This window comes from Ovis aries, chromosome 22 (genome assembly GCF_016772045.2).
Source record: "Ovis aries strain OAR_USU_Benz2616 breed Rambouillet chromosome 22, ARS-UI_Ramb_v3.0, whole genome shotgun sequence".
In the NCBI taxonomy this organism is placed as follows: Eukaryota; Metazoa; Chordata; class Mammalia; order Artiodactyla; family Bovidae; genus Ovis; species Ovis aries.
The window spans coordinates 1,317,933-1,338,937 of NC_056075.1; positions in this window are offsets into that span (position 1 = coordinate 1,317,933).

A 21,005-nucleotide genomic window follows, 5' to 3' on the forward strand; every position below is an offset into this window, starting at 1 on the left:
TAGAGGAAAATAATAGAATGGGAAAAACTAGATATTTCTTCAAGAAAAATAGAGATACCAAGGGAACATTTGATGCTAAGATGGGCACAATAAATGACAGAAATGGTATGGACCTAATAGAAGCAGAAGATATTGAGAAGAGGTGGCAAGGACACACAGAAGAACTATACAAAAAAGATCTTCATGAACAAGATAATCACGATGGTGTGATCATTCACCTAGAGCCAGACATTCTGGAATGTGAAGTTTAAGCAGCTTCTTCAGAGTCACACACAGCTGAGAGCTAGCAGAGAATGGAATACAAACCTAGATGGTCAGGCTTCAGAGTCGTTGCTCAACCAGCTTAGAATCTTATTTAGGAGAAAGTACATGAACATGAAAAACAATTACCCTGTAGTACAAGACTTTAATAAAAGTTAAAAAAAAATGAAGCTCAAGGAAGATAGTAGGGGAACATATAAACAATAGATCTACTAATTGGTAAACTTTATATTCCTTACTTCAGAAATACATCAGCTGCTTTTTCGTCTCTGAGGTGTCTTCTCCTTTGGTAATCCATCAATATTATAAAAAGGAAAATTTTTCACAGCACGTATATATGTATCAATTTTACGTGGTATATACTTTAAATACTTTACAATTTTATAGAGCAATTCAGTTCAGTTCAGTTCAGTTCAGTTCAGTCACTCAGTCGTGTCCGACCCTTTGCAATGCCATGAATTGCAGCGCGCCAGGCCTCCCTGTCCATCACCAACTCCTAGAGTTCACCCAAACTCATGTCCATCTAGTTAGTGATGCCATCCAGCATCTCATCCTCTGTCTTCCCCTTCTCCTCCTGTCCCCAATCCCTCACAGCACTACATCTCTATAAAGCTAGGGTTCAAAAGTGGTTCAACATAAGAAAATTAATAAACATGATCCACCATACTGACAAAATGTAGGATAACAATCATATGACTATCTCAATAAATGCAGAAAAAGCTCTTGACAAAATTCAGCATCAGTGAGTATAGTTCAATAATGACATCTGCTACAATTAATCCCTACCCATAAGAAAACAAACATCATTGAGCTTCTTTAGGTGCTAGGGTTCCTCTCTGCTATATATTTCTCACTAAATAATGAGCAAATGTAAAATCTCCTGGAACATGTTACAGAACATCTTACATGTCTTTTTTGCTCAATTCTTCCAGGAGCTTCCTGGGCAGTTATTTCATTTCTACCTTTATATGAGCCATTGCTCTTCCTGAGTTTCTGGGATCATCTTCACAACATTTTGGATCACCCTGTGGGATTGCCAGCATCTCACTAAATTGTTTCTTAAACAGTATATGTTACACATCCCTCTCTTGAGCCAGCAGGTCCAAAAGGAGGGTACACATATGTATGTGAACACAAAGGTACCCACATATATGTTTGCTAGTTCCTGAAACCCCGTCAGGGTACAGTTGCTAATCACTGACCTAGTAACCAGGAGTCAATTGAGGGGAAATTGGCAGGAACTTTACCTTGTGTGGGGCTTCCCTAGTGGCTCAGATGGTAAAGAATCTGCCTACAGTGAGGGAGACCTGGTTCGATCCCTGGGTTGGGAAGATCCCCTGGAGGAGGAAATGGCAACCCACTGCAGTATTCTTGCCTGGAGAATCCCCATGACAGAGAAGCCTGTCGCGCTACAGTCCAGGGAATCGCAAAGCATCTGACTCAGCTGAACGACTTTCACTCAGTCACACGGTTGTGTGGCAGGGAAGGGCTGTCTGTACCATCCACAAGCCAGAGAGGAACACTGAACCTTAAAATGGAAGCATGGACCGCTTTAGGGAGCTCTCTGCATAGAAGGAATTGTAATAATTTAAGATTCTTAGTTTCATCAACCCCCGACCCACAGGCAAGTGCTCCTGTTCTTTCTTAATCAGAGCTCTGATTAGTATAGCAGACATGCCTGGGTTGAGAATTTTAGTTTCTCACTTAGTTTCTGTTACTTTTATGGAAAAATTCTGGGTCTGATTCTGTTTTCTCTGCTCATTTGCTGGTGGCTATAAAAGCCTTTTAATATACTATGAAAGAGGCACTATTGTGTTCACACTTAGCTCTTAATTGATGACTTATGACTTTTAGCCTTTTATTTGTTTTTTTTTTTTTTAGTTTTTTATTTTTTAAATTTTAAAATCTTTAATTCTTACATGCATTCCCAAACATGAACCCCCCTCCCACCTCCCTCCCCATAACATCTTTCTGGGTCATCCCCATGCACTAGCCCCAAGCATGCTGCATCCTGCGTCAGACATAGACTGGCGATTCAATTCACATGATAGTATACATGTTAGAATGTCATTCTCCCAAATCATCCCACCCTCTCCCTCTCCCTCTGAGTCCAAAAGTCCGTTATACACATCTGTGTCTCTTTCCCTGTCTTACATACAGGGTCGTCATTGCCATCTTCCTAAATTCCATATATATGTGTTAGTATACTGTATTGGTGTTTTTCTTTCTGGCTTACTTCACTCTGTATAATCGGCTCCAGTTTCATCCATCTCATCAGAACTGATTCAAATGAATTCTTTTTAACGGCTGAGTAATACTCCATTGTGTATATGTACCACAGCTTTCTTATCCATTCATCTGCTGATGGACATCTAGGTTGTTTCCATGTCCTGGCTATTATAAACAGTGCTGCGATGAACATTGGGGTACATGTGTCTCTTTCAATTCTGGTTTCCTCGGTGTGTATGCCCAGAAGTGGGATTGCTGGGTCATAAGGTAGTTCTATTTGCAATTTTTAAGGAATCTCCACACTGTCCTCCATCAAACTAGTATAGCCTTTTATTTGATTTATCTAGAGCATCCCTCAGAGAAGGCAGTGGCACCCCACTCCAGTACTCTTGCCTGGAAAATCCCATGGACGGAGGAGCCTGGTAGGCTGCAGTCCATGGGGTCGCGAAGAGTCAGACATGATTGAGTGACTTTCACTTTTCACTTTCATGCACTGGAGAAGGAAATGGCAACCCAGTCCAGTGTTCTTGCCTGGAGAATCCCACGGAAGGGGGAGACTGGTGGGCTGCCGTCTATGGGGTAGCACAGAGTCGGACACGACTGAAGAAACTTAGCAGCAGCAGCAGCAGTAGAGCATCCCTTGCCCCTACAACTATCCAATTTTATTGCTGTTGAAAGTGCTATTTTCCTCACATGTCTTAGGTACCTCACAATTTTCACCACTATTTCAATTCACACCCTCTCCCCACTCAACTGGTACACCACAAAGTTCACCACCAGATAAGAGTTTAACAATTATACTGTTATCTGTGCCATAAAAGGGGGAATTGACTGAAATTTCAATAATTGTCTCAGAAAAATCCATGGGGTAATATGAAACTAGTCAGGTACTTTATAGTCTCATGTTGGAGGATAAACAGGGCTGTCACATTCCTGCCTTGCCCATCAGTCACTCTAATTGAAAACAGCAGTTTATTAGGGAAAAGGAGAAAAATTTCAGATCACAATATTTCTATCTTCTTTTTAAATGAGCACACTTATCTCTATATTTTCTAATAATTAAAACTGATTCTTTAACGTGAAATACAACACGAAATTAATGGAAAAGAAATTCTTATAAATATTCACTGAAAATAAATATATCCATGGATAGAGCTAAAATTTCTGCAGATTGTATATCCAGAAGAAAATAATTTAAAGTTTTGCTAGTTTTAAAGGATGATGCTGTGAAAGTGTTGAACTCAATATACCAGAAATTTAGAAAACTAAGCAGTGGCCACAGGACTGGAAAAGGTCAGTTTACATTTCAATCCCAAAGAAAGGCAAGACCAAAGAAAGTTCAAACCACTGCACAATTGCACTCATCTAACACACTAATAAGGTAGTGCTCAAATTTCTCCAAGACAGGCTTCAACAGCACATAAACCATGAATTCCCAGATGTTCAAGCTGGATTTAGAAAAGGCAGAGGAACCAGAGATCAAATTGCCAACATCCGTTGGATTATTGAAAAAGCAAAAGAGTTACAGAAAAAAAAAAAAACATCTATTTCTGATTTATTGACTATGCCAAAGCCTTTGACTGTGTGGATCACAATAAACTGTGGAAAATTCTGAAAGAGATGGGAATACCAGACCACCTGACCTGCCTCTTGAGAAATGTGTATGCAGGCCAGGAAGCAACAGTTAGAACTGGACATGGAACAACAGGCTGGTTCCAATAGGAAAAGGAATATGTCAAGGCTATATATTGTCACCCTGTTTATTTAACTTCTATGCAGAGTACATCATGAGAAACGGGCTGGAAGAAGCACAAGCCGGACTCAAGATTGCCAGGAGAAATATCAATAACCTCAGATATACAGAGGACACCACCCTTATGTCAGAAAGTGAAGAAGAACTAAAGAGCCTCTTGATGAAAGTCAAAAAGGAGAGTGAAAAATTTGGCTTAAAGTCAACATTAAGGAAGGCAAGGGGAGTGGGAAGAGGGCTCAGGATGGGGCAAACATGTACACCCTTGGCTAATTTATGTCAATGGATGGCAAAAAATCACTAAAATATTGTATTATCCTCTAATTAAAATTAATTAATTTTTTAAAAAATGAAAGCTAAGATGGATTCTGATCCCATTACTTCCTGGCAAATAGATGGGGAAACAGTGGAAACAGTGACAGACTTTATTTTGTTGTGCTCCAAAATCACTGCAGATGGTGACTGCAGCCATGAAATTAAAAGACACTTGTTCCTTGGAAAAAAGAAGTTATGGCCAATCTAGACAGCATATTAAAAAGCAGAGATGTTACTTTGCTGACAAAGTTCTGTCTAGCCAAAGCTATGGTCTTTCCAGTATCATGTATGGATGTGAGAGTTGGACCATAAGAAGGTTGAACACTGAAGAATTGATGCTTTTGAACTGTGGTGTTGGAGAAGACTTTTGAGAGTCCCTTGGACTGCAAGGAGATCCAACCAGTCCATTCTAAAGGAAATCAGTCCTGAATATTTCTTGGAAGGACTGATGCTGAAGCTGAAACTCCAATAGTTTGGCCACTAATGCGAAGAATGGACTCATTTGAAAAAAAAAAAAAAAAAAAAAACCCTGATGCTGGGAAAGATTGAAGGCAGGAGGAGAAGGGAACAACAGAGGATAAGATGGTTGGATGGCATCACTGACTCAATGGACATGAGTTTGAGTAAACTCCAGGACTTGGCAATGTGACTGAATTGAACTGAATCTTTAAAACCACCAAGATTGCCTTTAAGATTTTTTTATATAAATACAGATATTAATACTTTAGTATCTACTTTAGTTCTAAATTTAACCATATAATTTTAAAATATAAATTAATAATAAACTCACATGGTAGAAATATGAAAATTTAAATATGTTAGAAATACCTTTTTAAGCACAACTTGTTATTTGGAGATTTTTATGAGAGAAAATGTAACTCATAAAGAATATAATTGAAAATATAAAAGATATATTTTCAGTGTCTTATATTTGTGATGAAGATAATGCTACATTATGCTTTTTAAAAATTTTCTTACATAGACACTTTTCCTTTAGATAATTTAATAAAATTATTATAAATTTGTTATAAATCTACTGATCTGAATTAATTTATAATAACAAACATATTTTGCTTAAAATAGAAGAAATTTGAATTACTGACACAAGATGTTCCACGATACAAAAATATACTTCTAGATATAAATTGGTGATGTTATAAGTTCTTTTTATTTTTAATAACTGCAGTTTATGTGTTAAACAATTTGGAGATCATGGTTAAATGGGAGTGATTACAATTTTATAAAACTTAGAATTTTACTTCAAGACTAATCATATTAAGTCAAATAAAATGGAACACTTTCTGAAATAAACCTGACACCTGTTTATACTTGTGGGGCTGCAGAAGATTTCAACTCTTAAAAAAAGTAAATTATAGCTACTACTAATGAACTATGTTATATTAGCTTGTATAAAGTCAGGATACAGGTAATACCTCTACTTATGATTTGATAATGTCAGTAACTGTCAAAATACCTCAAGCTCAACATTCTATTAATACTGACTTCATATCTGCCATGGCTTGCATTGACTGTAATAACTAAGTAATTTTCATTCTTTTGAGCCTCTGTCATATAACTCGCCCTTCAATGTAAAAAAAATACAGTCTATTTCCAATGCAGGATACAGGATGCTTGGGGCTGGTGCACGCGGATGACCCAGAGAGATGTTATGGGGAAGGAGGTGGGAGGGGGGTTCATATTTGGGAATGCATGTACACCCGTGGTGGATTCATGTCAATGTACGGCAAAACCAATACAGTATTGTAAAGTAAAATAAAGTAAACATTAAAAAAAAAAAAAAAAACAGTTTAGGTCAGTTAGAATCTCTTTTTGGATACAAAGTCCATGCCCATCCACTTGTTCTCCTCCTTAAAAAATGTTTCGAATGAGCTTCAACTTTTACATAATAATGCAGTCTTAATTGTGAATATATCTATTTAATTACTCCTTTATCGTATCATATCATATTCCAATTGTATTGAAGGTCATTTACCTCCTAAATGGTATAAAATTTATATTTTGAATTCTTGTGATTTTCTCAATCTAGCTTGGCTTTTCAAGGCTTTGAAATGTACTGTTAAAGGTAAACCTGTACTTCAAAGATAAACATTAACTTAATCTGATGTTTTCCAAAGCAGGCACATTTCTATATTTTTCTGTATATTGTATATATAATGATTCAGGATCTACTTTTCTGCTTAATTCTCTCTTTTTCTTCTGTGAAAACAGACATTCAACTACACATTGAGAGATGTTTTCCGCATATATTGGAATCACTCATTGCTTAATTTTAAAGCCAAAAAACGACTCAGTATTCAAAGTATGAGCTTATGAGTTATTCTTACTAAAAGGCATATTATTATAACAATACATTTTAATTTTATGACCTCCAGTGTGTCTTGAGAAGAAGGAGGAAAAAAGCAGATGTTAAAACTATTTTAAAGAAAATTACTTTGTCATTTTCTGGAAACCATAGCTTACAAATGTATTTTGTCTTAAAGATAATTTAATGACAGATTATCTCTTCTGGGTGGCAGTAGACACAAAAATAGATTTGCTCCACCTGTTTGTTACCCTAATAACTCCTAAACAGAATTATGTTTTAACTTTTATTTGTTATCTCCTTAGGCTTTATTGATTTACTAGTGTCCTATATGAGCAAGAATAATCTAAATTAAACAAACAGGATTATAAAGTTATAAAATATAAAATCAGAGGAAACTTATGGGTTATTTCAAAGAAACTTGAAGATTCTTTGTGTGTGTGTATGTGTGTACGTGTGAGCTAAACTGGCCATTTAATCTCCTTAGATTGGACAACCAGTGTCCTGTATACTTGCTAAGACAATATCGCTGCTGGGAAACACTAGAGCCAATTGTTAAATTCAAATACAAATCTGTTTGGAAAACACATTTTTGTTTAAATTTTCCTCACAAATTGATGAGGATAAAATCAAACATTATGCTGGAAATGAAAACACTATTATACATATATTGGTTTATTATTAACTTTTTTTTACAATACAGTATTGTAAAGCAAAATAAAGTAAAAATTAAAATTAAAAAAAATTCACTTTATAAGCATTTTATTTTCTGAAATAAAATGACCTAATGCAGTGGCATGTGACTTTTTTTTTCCAGGTTGTTTGCCCTTTAATAAGTTGATTAGTGACATTTCGCTTAGTGAGGTGGAAATTACTTACTAGCCAAGGAAACAGTGTGATACAGGGATGTAACCACAATCCCATGCCTTTTTCAACAAGCTCCCTCTATGCCCTAATATAAAATGAAATTTTCATCTGCTTCTTTATATTTCATGTCACTTCTCTATTTTGCATCATGTAGAACTGAGATTTTCACTTTACACTAAAGGAAATGCTTGACACTTTTTGCCTTTTTTTTTTTTTCTTTTACAACTTTCATACTGATATGGATTGTTTTTTTTCCCCCTTATTTAGCAAAATATTTGCATCCACAAACTGCAGTGACATTCTTGCCAAACTGGTTTAATGGTTCACATTAGGATCATCATATCTATATGTTCATAGAAATGCTCTCAGTAAACCAGAAAACTGAATCTCTATACTTGGTAAACTGAAAGGGCAAGCCTGGGATAAATTTCAACTCTTGATCAAACAAAGAAAGATAAAGAAAGGTTAAAATAATGGATTGATTCATTGTTGACAAAATGTTTTTAAACTCTTTTGAGAGATACTATGTGCTCTCTACAAATGTCGCACCAACTAGCTGCCACTTCTTGACAATTAAGTGTTGCTTACAAAATTGTTAAGAAGACTACTTGTTTATGGAGCCTTCGTATTTCTCCTTTCAGAGTTTTTCTCTTCGTTTCTGTCTCTTGACTTTATTAGAAGCCTATAAGATGCTGTATTCCAGCCATTACAATTTTAAAGACACAAAGGCCAGGAATTTAGTAAAAGACTTAAGAGGACATTATGAGTGTGTGTGTGTGTGTGTGTGTGTATTATAAGTGTTATAAATTTTTGAGTGCATGTGATTTTGAAGCAGGGTCTCTCAAGTATTTCTAATTGCTGCCATAACTAATTATGTGCTCTCAAAATAACATAGAGACTACATTTTTTATTTGGAATCTCTTCATTTCTAAATGTCAGTTTCAATTATGGAGTGAATTGTGTTTCCTCCGACTCCCACCAATTTTATGTTGAATTTTTAACCCTAGTAACTTAAAAAGTAATTGTATTTGGAGATAGGATTTTTAAAGAAGTAAATTAGGTAAAATGATGTCATATGGATGGGCCCTAGTCCAATAAGACTGGTGTTCATATAAGAAGAGAAATTTATGACACAGACAATTCTAAAGGGGTGACCCAAAGAGCACACAGCAAGAGGTAGGCCATATGAAAGTCAGAGAAAGAGGTCTTTCTTGTTGTTAAGTCTCTTAGTCTCGTCCACCTCTTTGAGACCCCATGGACTGCAGCACACCAGGCTTCCCTGTCTTTACCATCTCTGGAGCATGCTCAAACTTATGTCTGTTGAGTGTGTGATACCATCCAACAATCTCACCCTCTCTGTTGTCCCCTTATCCTTCTGCCTTCAATCTTTCCCAGTTTCAGGGTCTTTTCCAATGAGTCAGCTCTTCACATCAGGTGGCCAAAGTATTGGACCTTCAGCTTCAGCATCAGTCTTTCCAATGAACATGCAGGACTGATTTCCTTTAGGATCGAGTGGTTGGATCTCCTTGCAGTCCAAGGGACTCTCAAGAGTCTTCTCCAACACCACAGTTCAAAAGCATCAATTCTTCAGTGTTCAACCTTCTTTATGGTCCAATTCTCACATCCATACATGAGACTGGAAAAACCATAGCTTTGGCGAGACAGACCTTTGTTAACAAAGTAACATCTCTTCTTTTTAATATTCTGTCTAGGTTGGTGATAACTTTTCTTCCAAGGAGCAAGCGTCTTTTAATTTCATGGCTGCAGTCATCATCTGCAGTGATTTTGGAGCCCAAGAAAATAAAATCTGTCATTGTTTCCATACTTTCTCTATTTGCCATGAAGTGATGGGACAGGATGCCATGATCTTACTTTTTTGCATATTGAGTTTTAAGACATTTTTCACTCCCCTCTTTCACTTTCATGAGGAGGTTCCTCAGTTCCTCTTTGCTTTCTGCCATAAGGGTGGTGTCATCTGCATGTCTGAGGTTATTGATACTTCTCCTGACAGTCTTGATTACAGTTTGTGTTTCATTTAGCCTGGCATTTCACATGATGTACTCTGCATATAAGTTAAATAAGCAGGGTGACAATATACAACCTTGATGTACTCCTCTTCCAATTTAGAACCAGTCCATTGTTCCATGTCTGGTTTTAACTATTGCTTCTTCATCTGTACAAGAAGGCCATCTGCAAGTAAGAGAGAGAGGTCTTGGAAGAAACAAAATGTGCTGACACTTTGATATTGGATTTCTAGCCTATAGAACTATAAAAAAAGAACAAAAATATTCTATTGGTTAAGCCATCCAAAATGAAAGTCACTCAGCCGTGTCTGACTGTTTGTGACCCCATGGACCATACAGTCCATTGAATTCTCCAGGCCAGAATATTGGAGTGTGTATCCTATCCCTTCTTCAGAGGATCTTCCCAAACCAGGAATCAAACTTGGGTCTCCTGCATTGCTGGTGAATTCTTTGCTAACTGAGTATCAGGAAGCCCCTTTGTTACGGCAGGCCCAGCAAACTAATGCCATCTCATTTTTTAAAAAATATTTTCCCGGTCAAATAAGAGCATCCAATTTTACCCAAAGGGTGCTAAATTTTACCTCTGCTTTATTGAATCATATTTTACCAAACTAGCTCTATAATTTGGCATCAATTTGTCAAGGCATGCAATTTTAACTCACTAGTTTTAAGTTAAGTGTCATATTTTTAATATGATTATAGATTCAGCTTCAGTTGTGAAAATAATATGGAGAAATCTTGTGTATACTTTATGGAGTTTCAACAAATGATAACAATGCAATATATGTCACACCAGGATATTGGCTTTAATTTACTCAATATACAGAACATTTTGATCAACATCTGCCCATCATGTTGCCCCATACTCAGTTCCTTCCCAGGAAGTGAGTTATTTCCTTCCTTAAACACTGAAAGCACTGGTTTGTTTTTCATTTCTTTAATTTTCTCACTTCAAGGATGATATACCAATGGAATCATGCTATGTATAACTTATGGATATTGGTTTTCACTCAGTATAATTTCTTGGTGATTCATCAAGAAATACATCAAGGTTTTTATGTATATCAATAGTATATTCCTTTATATTGCCAAGTAGTATTTCATGCTGTGATATGTTTCAATTTGCTTGCTTTGTTGAAGAACATCTAGGTTATTTCCAGTTTTTCTTAATTATCAGTAGAGTTTCTATAAGCTATTGAGTATAGATTTTCATGTGAATAAGTCTTCATTTCTCTACAATAAATGACCAGGGATGCAACTGCTGGTATAGTAGCTACATATGTAGTTATTTAATCTTCCAAACCATTTTTCCAGAGTGGCTATGCCATTTTATATTCCCTCAACAATGTCTGAGTGATCTGATTTTCCTGCCTCATGTCTGGCATTTTGATGTCACTATTTTCTGTTTTAGTCACCTAATAGGTGTATAGTGATATCACATTATGAGTTTATTTTTCGTTTCTCTTTTGTCTAAGGATATTGAAGTCTTTTCACGAGCTTCTTTGCCATCTGTATATATTCTTTGGTGAAATGCCTTTTTGTGTCTGTTGCCCTTTTTCTAATTGGGCTGTACTTTGATATTGTTATTGAATTTCAAAAAGTATTTATATATCAAATATCATAGTTATTAGTCCTTTGTCAAATATGCAGTTTAAAATATTTTCTCCCAGTCTGAAGCTTATCTTTACAGAAGGAGGCTTATCTTTACAGAGATCGGGGGATGATTGAAATAGGTGAGGGGTATAAAGATGTACAAACTTCCAGTTACAATAAATGGGTCTTGGGATGAAATGTACAGCATGATGAATGTAGTCAATAATAATGTATTGTCTTTGTATGGTGAGAAAGATGGTCAAAAGGTACAGACTTCCTTATAAAATGAATAAAATACGACTAGCATGATTAATGGCAATGGCACCCCACTCCAGTACTCTTGCCTGGAAAATCCTGTGGACGGAGGAGCCTGGTAGGCTGTAGTCCATGGGGTCGCGAAGAGTTGGACAGGACTGAGCGACTTCCCTTTATTTCTTCTCTTTCATTCATTGGAGAAGGAAATGGCAACCCACTCCAGTGTTCTTGCCTGGAGAATCCCAGGGACGGGGGAGCCTGGTGGGCTTCCATCTATGGGGTTGCACAGAGTCGGACATGACTGAAGTGACTTAGCAGCAGCAGCAGCAGCATGATTAATACAAAGAATATTACTACATGTTATATATGAAGATTGTTTAGAGAATAAAGCACAGAGTTCTCATTACAGGGAAAAAAATTTTTTATTTTATTTTCTATCTATGCAAAATGCTGGATGTTCATTAAACTTATTATGATAATCATTTTATGATGTTGATAAAGTTAAATCATTATACTGAATACCTTAAACTGATACAGTGATGTATGCTAATGAAATTCGTTAAATATATAGAAAAGAAGAAAGATTCTTCTAGATCTTTGAAAATTTTATCATGGCATGACAGTCCTATTAATGAGTTTAGTCAGTATATGCTTTTATGCCTAAATTCCCTGAACAAAGGTCTTAGTATAGGAGAAAATATTAGATATGGGGAAAACTTAAAAATTATGATATAAATTATAAATATAAAGCTGTCAAGTACTTTTGACATAGGAAAGATTATTTTAATAGCATAATAAGATTCTTCAAGACCTTTATATATTAGAAGATAACATGAGTCCTCTTCCTTGGAATTCAAAGATATTCCTCTTTGAATATCATTTTACCTTTGAGTCAATGTTAAATCATAGTTTAAGCATCCCATTTACTACTTGATGTTAATTGAAAATATTTTATAATGTCAACATCTAGCACAATATATGTATTTTAACAAAATAATTTTATTATATGAAATTATTTCTATTTCACTTGAAATTTTATTGGTAATGACTACACTGCTTATTAACAATTTCCAGTATCTATTATCATAGCATTTTATATTCTGTCATTTATGATGTAAGAACTGTTTATATTGATTAATTTGTTTAATTTTTGCATCACTGAATATACCCATTTGGTTATAAATTATTTAGATGTACTTTTAGTTTTTCCATAGCTAATATCTTATTTAGAACTTTTGCATCTGTACTTACTAAGTTTGTAATTCTCCTTTCTTGGTAATACATTTGTCAATATCAGATAGTATATTAATTCTAGATATTGTCTCATTTATATAACATCAAAATTATGTATTTTTAGAGAATCTGATTACATTGCATGTCTTTCTTGCTTTTTTCTAAAATAATTTTACCCAAGGATATAAAATTTGAAACATATTAAGTGATAACAGTCATAAGAGAGAGAGCTAAAGTGTTTTGAGGAGCACAAAAAGGTAGCGTTTAATTTTAACAATGTGTGAATCATTACATATTGTACATTTACAATGTTGTACATACTGTAAATAAATTTCAAGTGCTAATCATTTTTGAGGAAGTAGGTCAGGAAGAAAAATAGTGACATGTGAGAACAAGGGGAGGTTGTCCTTGGCCTGCTTTAAGTTTGAAATTTATCTGCATTGTTACTGTAGATTTCTGCCAAACTTTTGTACTCTAGTATGTTCTCTGACAGTAGTTATTCAGGGTCAGAACTTGCCTGATTAGAAATAAAGGAAATAGCCAGTTAACATCTAAATATGTCACTCTTGCAAGATTTGCTTAAGCAGAAGGGACCAAGGGCATTTATTGCCAATTGGAAATTCGCCACGAATTTTCTCAAGTGTTGCAAATCCCAGCTAATTAAATTTTAAGTAAGGGAATTGAATTAAGTGTTTTATATCATAAGGACACTGCTCAGTCCAACATAAGGCAGTCATTTTTTTAACTTTGACCCAAGCGACCCATAGAATTAATGACGCTTACAAAAATTGCTTATTCTTTCTCTTCCAGTTCCAAAGAATATTGACTATATGATTATCTCAATTGTATCACATGACAGTAGTAACAAAAGTGAGAAAACATTGAGAGATAATTAATTGAAGATTAGAATAGCTGGGTGTATCTTTTTAAAAGATCACCTTGGGATAAGATTTACCAATGTAGACAATTTCAGTTCAGTTCAATCGTTCAGCCGTGTCTGACTATTTGCAACCCCAGGAACTGCAGCATGCCAGACCTCCCTGTCCATCACCAGCTCCAGGAGTTCACTCAAACTCATGTGCATTGAGTCAGTGATGCCATCCAGCCACCTCATCCTCTGTCATCCCCTTCTCCTCCTGCCCTCAATCCCTCCTAGCATCATGGTCTTTTCAAATGAATCAACTCTTCGCATGAGGTGGCCAAAGTATTGACGTTTCAGCTTTAGCATCAGTCCTCCCAATGAACACCCAGGACTGATCTCCTTTAAGATGGACTGGTTGGATCTTCTTGCAGTCGAAGGGACTCTCAAGAGTCTTCTCCAACACCACAGTTCAAATGCATCAATTCTTCGGTGTTCAGTTTTCTTTATAGTCCAAGTCTTACATCATTACATGACTACTGGAAAAATCATAGCCTTGACTAGATGGACCTTTGTTGGCAAAATAATATCTCTACTTTTTTTTAAATTTAATTTTTACTTTATTTTACTTTACAATACTGTATTGGTTTTGCCATACATTGACATGAATCCACCACGGGTGTACCTGTGATCCCAAACATGAATCCCCCTCCCACCTCCCTCCCCACAACATCCCTCTGGGTCATCCCCGTGCACCAGCCCCAAGCATCCTGTATCCTGCATCGGACATAGACTGGTGATTCGATTCTTACATGATAGTATACATGTTTCAATACCATTCTCCCAAATCATCCCACCCTCTCCTTCTCCCTCTGAGTCCAAAAGTCCCCTATACACATCTGTGTCTTTTTTGCTGTCTTGCATACAGGGTCATCATTGCCATCTTTCTAAATTCCATATATATGTGTTAGTATACTGTATTAGGGTTTTTCTTTCTGACTTACTTCACTCTGTATAATCGGCTCCAGTTTAATCCATCTCATCAGAACTGATTCAAATGTATTCTTTTGAATGGCTGAGTAATACTCCATTGTGTATATGTACCACAGCTCTCTTATCTATTCATCTGCTGATGGACATCTAGGTTGTTTCCATGTCTTGGCTATTATAAACAGTGCTGCACTGAACACTGGGGTATATGTGTCTCTTTCAATTCTGGTTTCCTCGATGTGTATGCCCAGCAGTGGGATTGCTGGGTCATATGGCAATTCTATTTGCAATTTTTTAAGGAGTCTCCATACTGTTTTCCATAGTAGTTGTACTAGTTTGCATTCCCACCAACAGTGTAGGAGGGTTGAAATTAAAAGCTTCTCCACAACAAAGGAAAATATAAGCAAGGTGAAAAGACAGCCTTCTGAATGGGAGAAAATAATAGCAAATGAAACAGCTGACAAACAACTAATCTCAAAAATATACAAGCAACTTATGCAATTCAATTCCAGAAAAATAAACGACCCAATCAAAAAATGGGCCAAAGAACTAGACATTTCTCCAAAGAAGATATACGGATGGCTAACAATCACATGAAAAGATGCTCAACACTCATTATTAGAGAAATGCAAGTCGAAACCACAATGAGGTACCACTTCACACCAGTCAGAATGTCTGCGATCCAAAAATCTCTACTTTTTAATATGCTATCTAGGTTGGTCATAACTTTCCAAGGAGTAAGTGTCTTTTAATTTCATGGCTGCAATTACCATCTGCAGTGATTTTGGACACCCCAAAATAAAGTCTGACACTGTTTCCACTGTTTCCCTATCTATTTGCCATGAATTGATGGTACCAGATGCCATGATTTTAGTTTTCTGAATGTTGAGCTTTAAGCCAACTTTTTCACTCCCCTCTTTCACTTTCATCAAGAGGCTTTTAGTTCCTCTTCACTTTCTGCCATAAGGGTGGTGTCATCTGCATATCTCAGGTTATTGATATTTCTCTTGGCAATCTTGATTCTAGCTTGTGCTTCTTCCAGCCCAGTGTACAATTTATCCCGGGTCAAATGTATCCTGAAACCAGATCTAGTTAATTGAAATATTCACATCCACCTTTAATGAAAAGTTTAAGTGGAAGGAGAATGATTGAGTTGACCTATAATGCAATAGAACAATTTAAAATATAATTTCAGAGAAAACAGCAACAACACGAAAGGATGTGCTAAGAAACCAATCCATATCATGACCTATCCTAGCCCCTATTCCTGAACCCATTCTCATGAATACGTAAGTGAGCTCAAGGAAACAGCTGGTTCTAACTAGTGTTGAGTAAATTTTTAATAAGTAAATCAAAATTGTAATAAAAAGCAAATTAAAAACAGGCAAGCATTCAAACATTGTTTTGTAATGCATCTGTGTTTATGTGTGTGTATCCACATTTTTCTTTGTCTATTCATCTGTCAGTGTACATGAGTTGTTTACATATCTCAGCTATTATGAATAATGCAGCAATAAACACAGGAGTACAGACACTTCTTTGAGTTCTTATCTGAATTAGTCTGTGTACATATCCATAAGTGGGATTGCAGAATCATATGTTAGTTCAGTTGGTTTTTTTTGGAGGGGGGGATTTTCATATTGTTTTCCATAACTGTGGCAACATTTTACATTCCTACCAGCAGAGTACAAAAGTTGCAATTTCTCCACAATTTTGTCAACACTAATTATTATTGTTTTCTATAATAGCTATCCTACCAGGTGTATGATGATATCTCACTGTAGTTTTTATTCAGGTTTTCTTGATAATGATGATGTGCATCTTTTCATACACTTGTAGGCCATTTGTAAGTCTTTATGAAAAATGTCTATTTGAGTCCTTTGTGTGTTTTTTTATTTGATTTTTGTTCCTTTTCATTGAGTTGTAGTAGTTCCTTATATATGCTGAAAATTAATTACTTGTTAGGTATATGGTTTGCAAATATTTTCTCTCACTCCAAGATAGTTTGCCTTTTCACTGTGTTGATTGTTTCCTGTGATGTGAAGGACCTTTTTTCTTGATATCTGTTTTTTTCTTTTGTTGTCTGTGGTTTTGGTGTAATATCCAAGAAATCATTGCCAAGCCAGTTTTCAAGAGGCTTTTATCTTTTTCCTGGGTTTGCAGTTTCAGATATTATGTTTAAATCTTTAATTCATTTGAGCTGAATTTTTAATATGGTATCAGGGCAGTGTCCAATTTTATTTTATTTTGCTTCTTTTACATTTGAATATCCCCTTTTCAATAATTCTTTAAAATTCTTTAAATGTTTTTTAACATATTCTCCTCCCTCCACTGTGTTATCATGGCATCCTTGATAAAGGTACAGTTGTAAGTTTATGCATGGGTTTATTTCTAGTCTCTGTGTTCTGTTCCATTGGTCTTTGTCTGTCTTTATGCAAATACCATATTGTTTTAATTGATGTAGCTTTGGAATGTATTTTGAAGTCAGTGAGAGTGATGTCTCCAGGTTTGTCCTTTCTCAAGATTGCTTTAGGTATTCTAAGTCTTTTGTGATTCCATATGAGTATTACGGATATTTTATCTATTTGTATTTTAAAAATGGCATTGAGATTTTGATGTGCTAGCATTGACTCTGTAGATTGCTTTGGGGTAATACAAATATTTTAACAATATTAATTATTCCAATTTATCAACATGAAATGTCTTCATTTATTTGCTTCCTTCAATTTCATTCATTAGTACTTTTTAATTTATATTATGTAGATCTTGCACCTCCTTGGCAGTTTATTCCTGTGTATTTTATTCTTTTGGATGCTATTGTAAGTGGAAGTTTTTAAAAATTACCTCTTCAGGTGGTTTGTTGCTAGTGTATAGAAATGCCTTTGCTTTTTGGATTTTTATTTTGTAATTTCCAACACTATTGGATTCACTGATTTTTTTTTCTTTTGTGAAGTCTTTAGAATTTCCTATATATAGTATCATGTTATCTTCAAGTAGAGGCAGTTGTACATCTTTCTTTCAACTTTTATGATTTTTTTTTATTGCCTAGTTACTTTGATTATGACTTCCAGTATTTTGAATAAAAGTGTTGAAAGTTGTCATCCTTGTCTTGTTTCTGATCTTAGAGGAAAACATTTCAGTTTTTCACTGTTGACCATGATGTTAGCTATGGGTTTATCATGGCTTTATATGGCCTTTTTTTAAAATATTATAGTACATCCTTTCTATGCCTAGTTTTTTTTTTAATAGATTTTATCATGAAAAGGTATTAAATTTTACCAACTACTTCCCCTGCATCTATTGAAATTATTATGTTTTTTTATCTTTCATTCCTTTAATATGGCATATTTCATAAAATAATTTGTGTATTTTGTACAGTTTTCACATTACAGGGATAAATTACACTTGATTATAGTATATGAGCTTTTTAATAAGCTGGTGAATTGAATTTAGTGGTAGTTTCCTAAAGGATTTTTGCATCTTTGTGTATGAGGGATATTGGTCTATAATTTTCTTTTCTCATATTGTCTTTAGTTTTGGGATCAGCTGGCCCCATAAAATGATTTTGGAAGTGTTCCCTGTTGTTAAAGTTTTTGAAAGAATTTAAGAAGAATTAGCATTCTTAGAATTCTTCATTTAATGTTTGGTGAAATTCACTAGTGAAGTCATCTGATTCTGGATTTTCTTTATTCAATAGTTTTTGATTACAGATTCAATCTATTCAAGTTTTTTCATGCTTTGGTTTTGGTACGTTGTGTGTTTCTAGGAAATTATCCATTTCCTTAGGTTATTCAGTTTGTTGGAATATAAATTTTGATAGTATTTTATGCTCCTTTTTATTTCTGTGACATCATTGTGATGTCTGCTCTTTCATTAGGCAAGTAACAGACTGAGAAGGCTTGTCATCTATGAATAGGGAAAAGGAAGATGATACAGACGAGGGCAGAGGAGCCCAGAGAGCAAAAAGATTCATGGCAAGTAGTTGTAAGAGGAAAAGTACTGGACTGTAACAGGGGACTGATGATATTTGCATGCTGGGACTTCAGAGTTTCTATACTAATTATTGTGTGCCTACTATTTTCTCCCTTATTAAATGGAAGTGTTTGTTGCTATTGTGCTATCTTTGACTTACCATTACTTGTGAGGTGTATTTGGGAAAGAAAATGTGTCTCTTTAGTATTAGGTATTTATATTGAGAGGAACCACCTGAGAAACTGAAGTTGCAGAGTTACCCTACAAAATGAATGCAATCATATGCAAAAACCTGGGCCTTGAGTTTAAGTCTGATACCATACTAGATAAGATTTTAGGAAATGTGGAAAAGAGGTGAATATATTTTGCAGTAATTCCTTTCCTTGCAGACAGTTACTTCCTCATATTTTTGTTTGGTTTCACCTGATAATTATATAAATGAAATCATACAATTATCTATTATTTTGTGTTGTTTCTTTGTATTTTTAAAGATTGGTTTTTGTTGCTGCATATATTAATAGTTTGCAATTTTGATGGCTGAGTAGAATTCCCTTTTATGAATATATTGCAGTGTGTTTCAACCATTCTGCACTTGAGGGACGGTTAGTTGCAAAGCAAATAAATCCTAGGAATATTCTTTACAAGTTCTTAATGTGAACATTAAAAATAGGAAAATCCAAATAGGAAAAGGAGTACATCAAGGCTGTATATTGTCACCCTCCTTATTTAACTTATATGCAGAGTACATCATGAGAAATGCTGAGCTGGAGGAAGCACAAGCTGGAAACAAGATTGCCAGGAGAAATATCATAACCTCAGATACGCAGATGACACCACCCTTATGGCAGAAAGTGAGGAAGAACTAAGAGCTTCTTGATGAAAGTGAAAGAGGAGACTGAAAAAGTTGGTTTAAAGTCCAATATTCCAAAAACTAAGATCATGGCATCCAGTCCCATCACTTCATGGCAAATAGATGGGGAAACAGTGGAACAGTGTCAGACCTTATTTTGAGGGCTTCAAAATCACTGCAGATGTTGATTGCAGCCATGAAATTAAAAGAAGCCTCCTCCTTGAAAGGAAAGTTATGACCAACCTAGATAGCACATTGAAAAGCAGAGACATTACTGTGCCAACAAAGGTCTGTATAGTCAAGGCTATGGTTTCTCCAGTGGTCATGTATGGGTGTGAAAGTTAGACTGTGAAGAAAGCTGAGTGCTGAAGAATTGATGCTTTTGAACTGCGGTGTTGGAGAAGACTCTTGAGAGTCCCTTGGACTGCAAGGAGATCCAACTAGTCCATCCTGAAGGAGATCAGTCCTGGGTGTTCATTGGAGGGACTGATGTTGCAGATGAAACTTCAATAATTTGGACACCTGATGAGAAGTGCTGAGTCATTTGAAAAGACCCTGATGCTGGGAAAGATTGAGGACAGGAGGAAAAGGGGACGACAGAGGATGAGATGATTGGATGGCATCACCAACTCAATGGACATGGGTTTGGGTGGACTCTGGAAGTTGGTGATGGACAGGGAGGCCTGGCGTGCTGCAGTTCATGGGGTCACAAAGAGTCAGACACAACTGAATGACTGAACTCAACTGAATGGGAACATAAGTTTATATTTGTTTCATACATACTTAGGAAGTGTTGAGTCATAGGATAGATATCAGTTTCAATTAATAAGAAATGAACAGAGATTTTCCCCAAGTGATTGTTTTTTATTATCCTAGCAGCACTGTATGAAAATTTCAATGATTCCAAATTACTATCAACAGTTGATCTTCCTGTTGACTTTAATTTTTGTGATTCTAGTAAGCATATAATGGTATTTCATTACGATTTAATTTGTGGTTTTTTTTGTTTGTTTGTTTGTTTCTTGTATATTTGTTCTCATATGCATAGCATGAATTATTTATTTATTTCTGAGAAACTGCCCTCTCATAGCAGCAGGAATCATGCTTATTTTGTAACCCATTTGTCCACGGAATAGGACTATGCATTAACAGTTAAAGGCTGAATGACCAAATGAAAATTTAAAATAAGATTGATAGAAGAGTACTTATCCCTTTTCTCTAATGTGCTCATCCAGAATTCAGAGATTGCAGTATCGAATTCCAGCTCTGCAAATTTGCAAATGTGCACCATTAGACAAGCAGTTTGTTGTTGTTCAGTCGCTCTGTAATATCTGAGTTAGCATCCCCATGGACTGCAGCACACCACCATCTCCCAGAGCTTGCTCAAACTCATGTCCACTCTGTTGTCCCCTTTTCTTCCTGCCTTCAATCTTTCCCAGTAGCATCAATGTCTTTTCCAATAAGTCAGCTCTTTGTATCATATG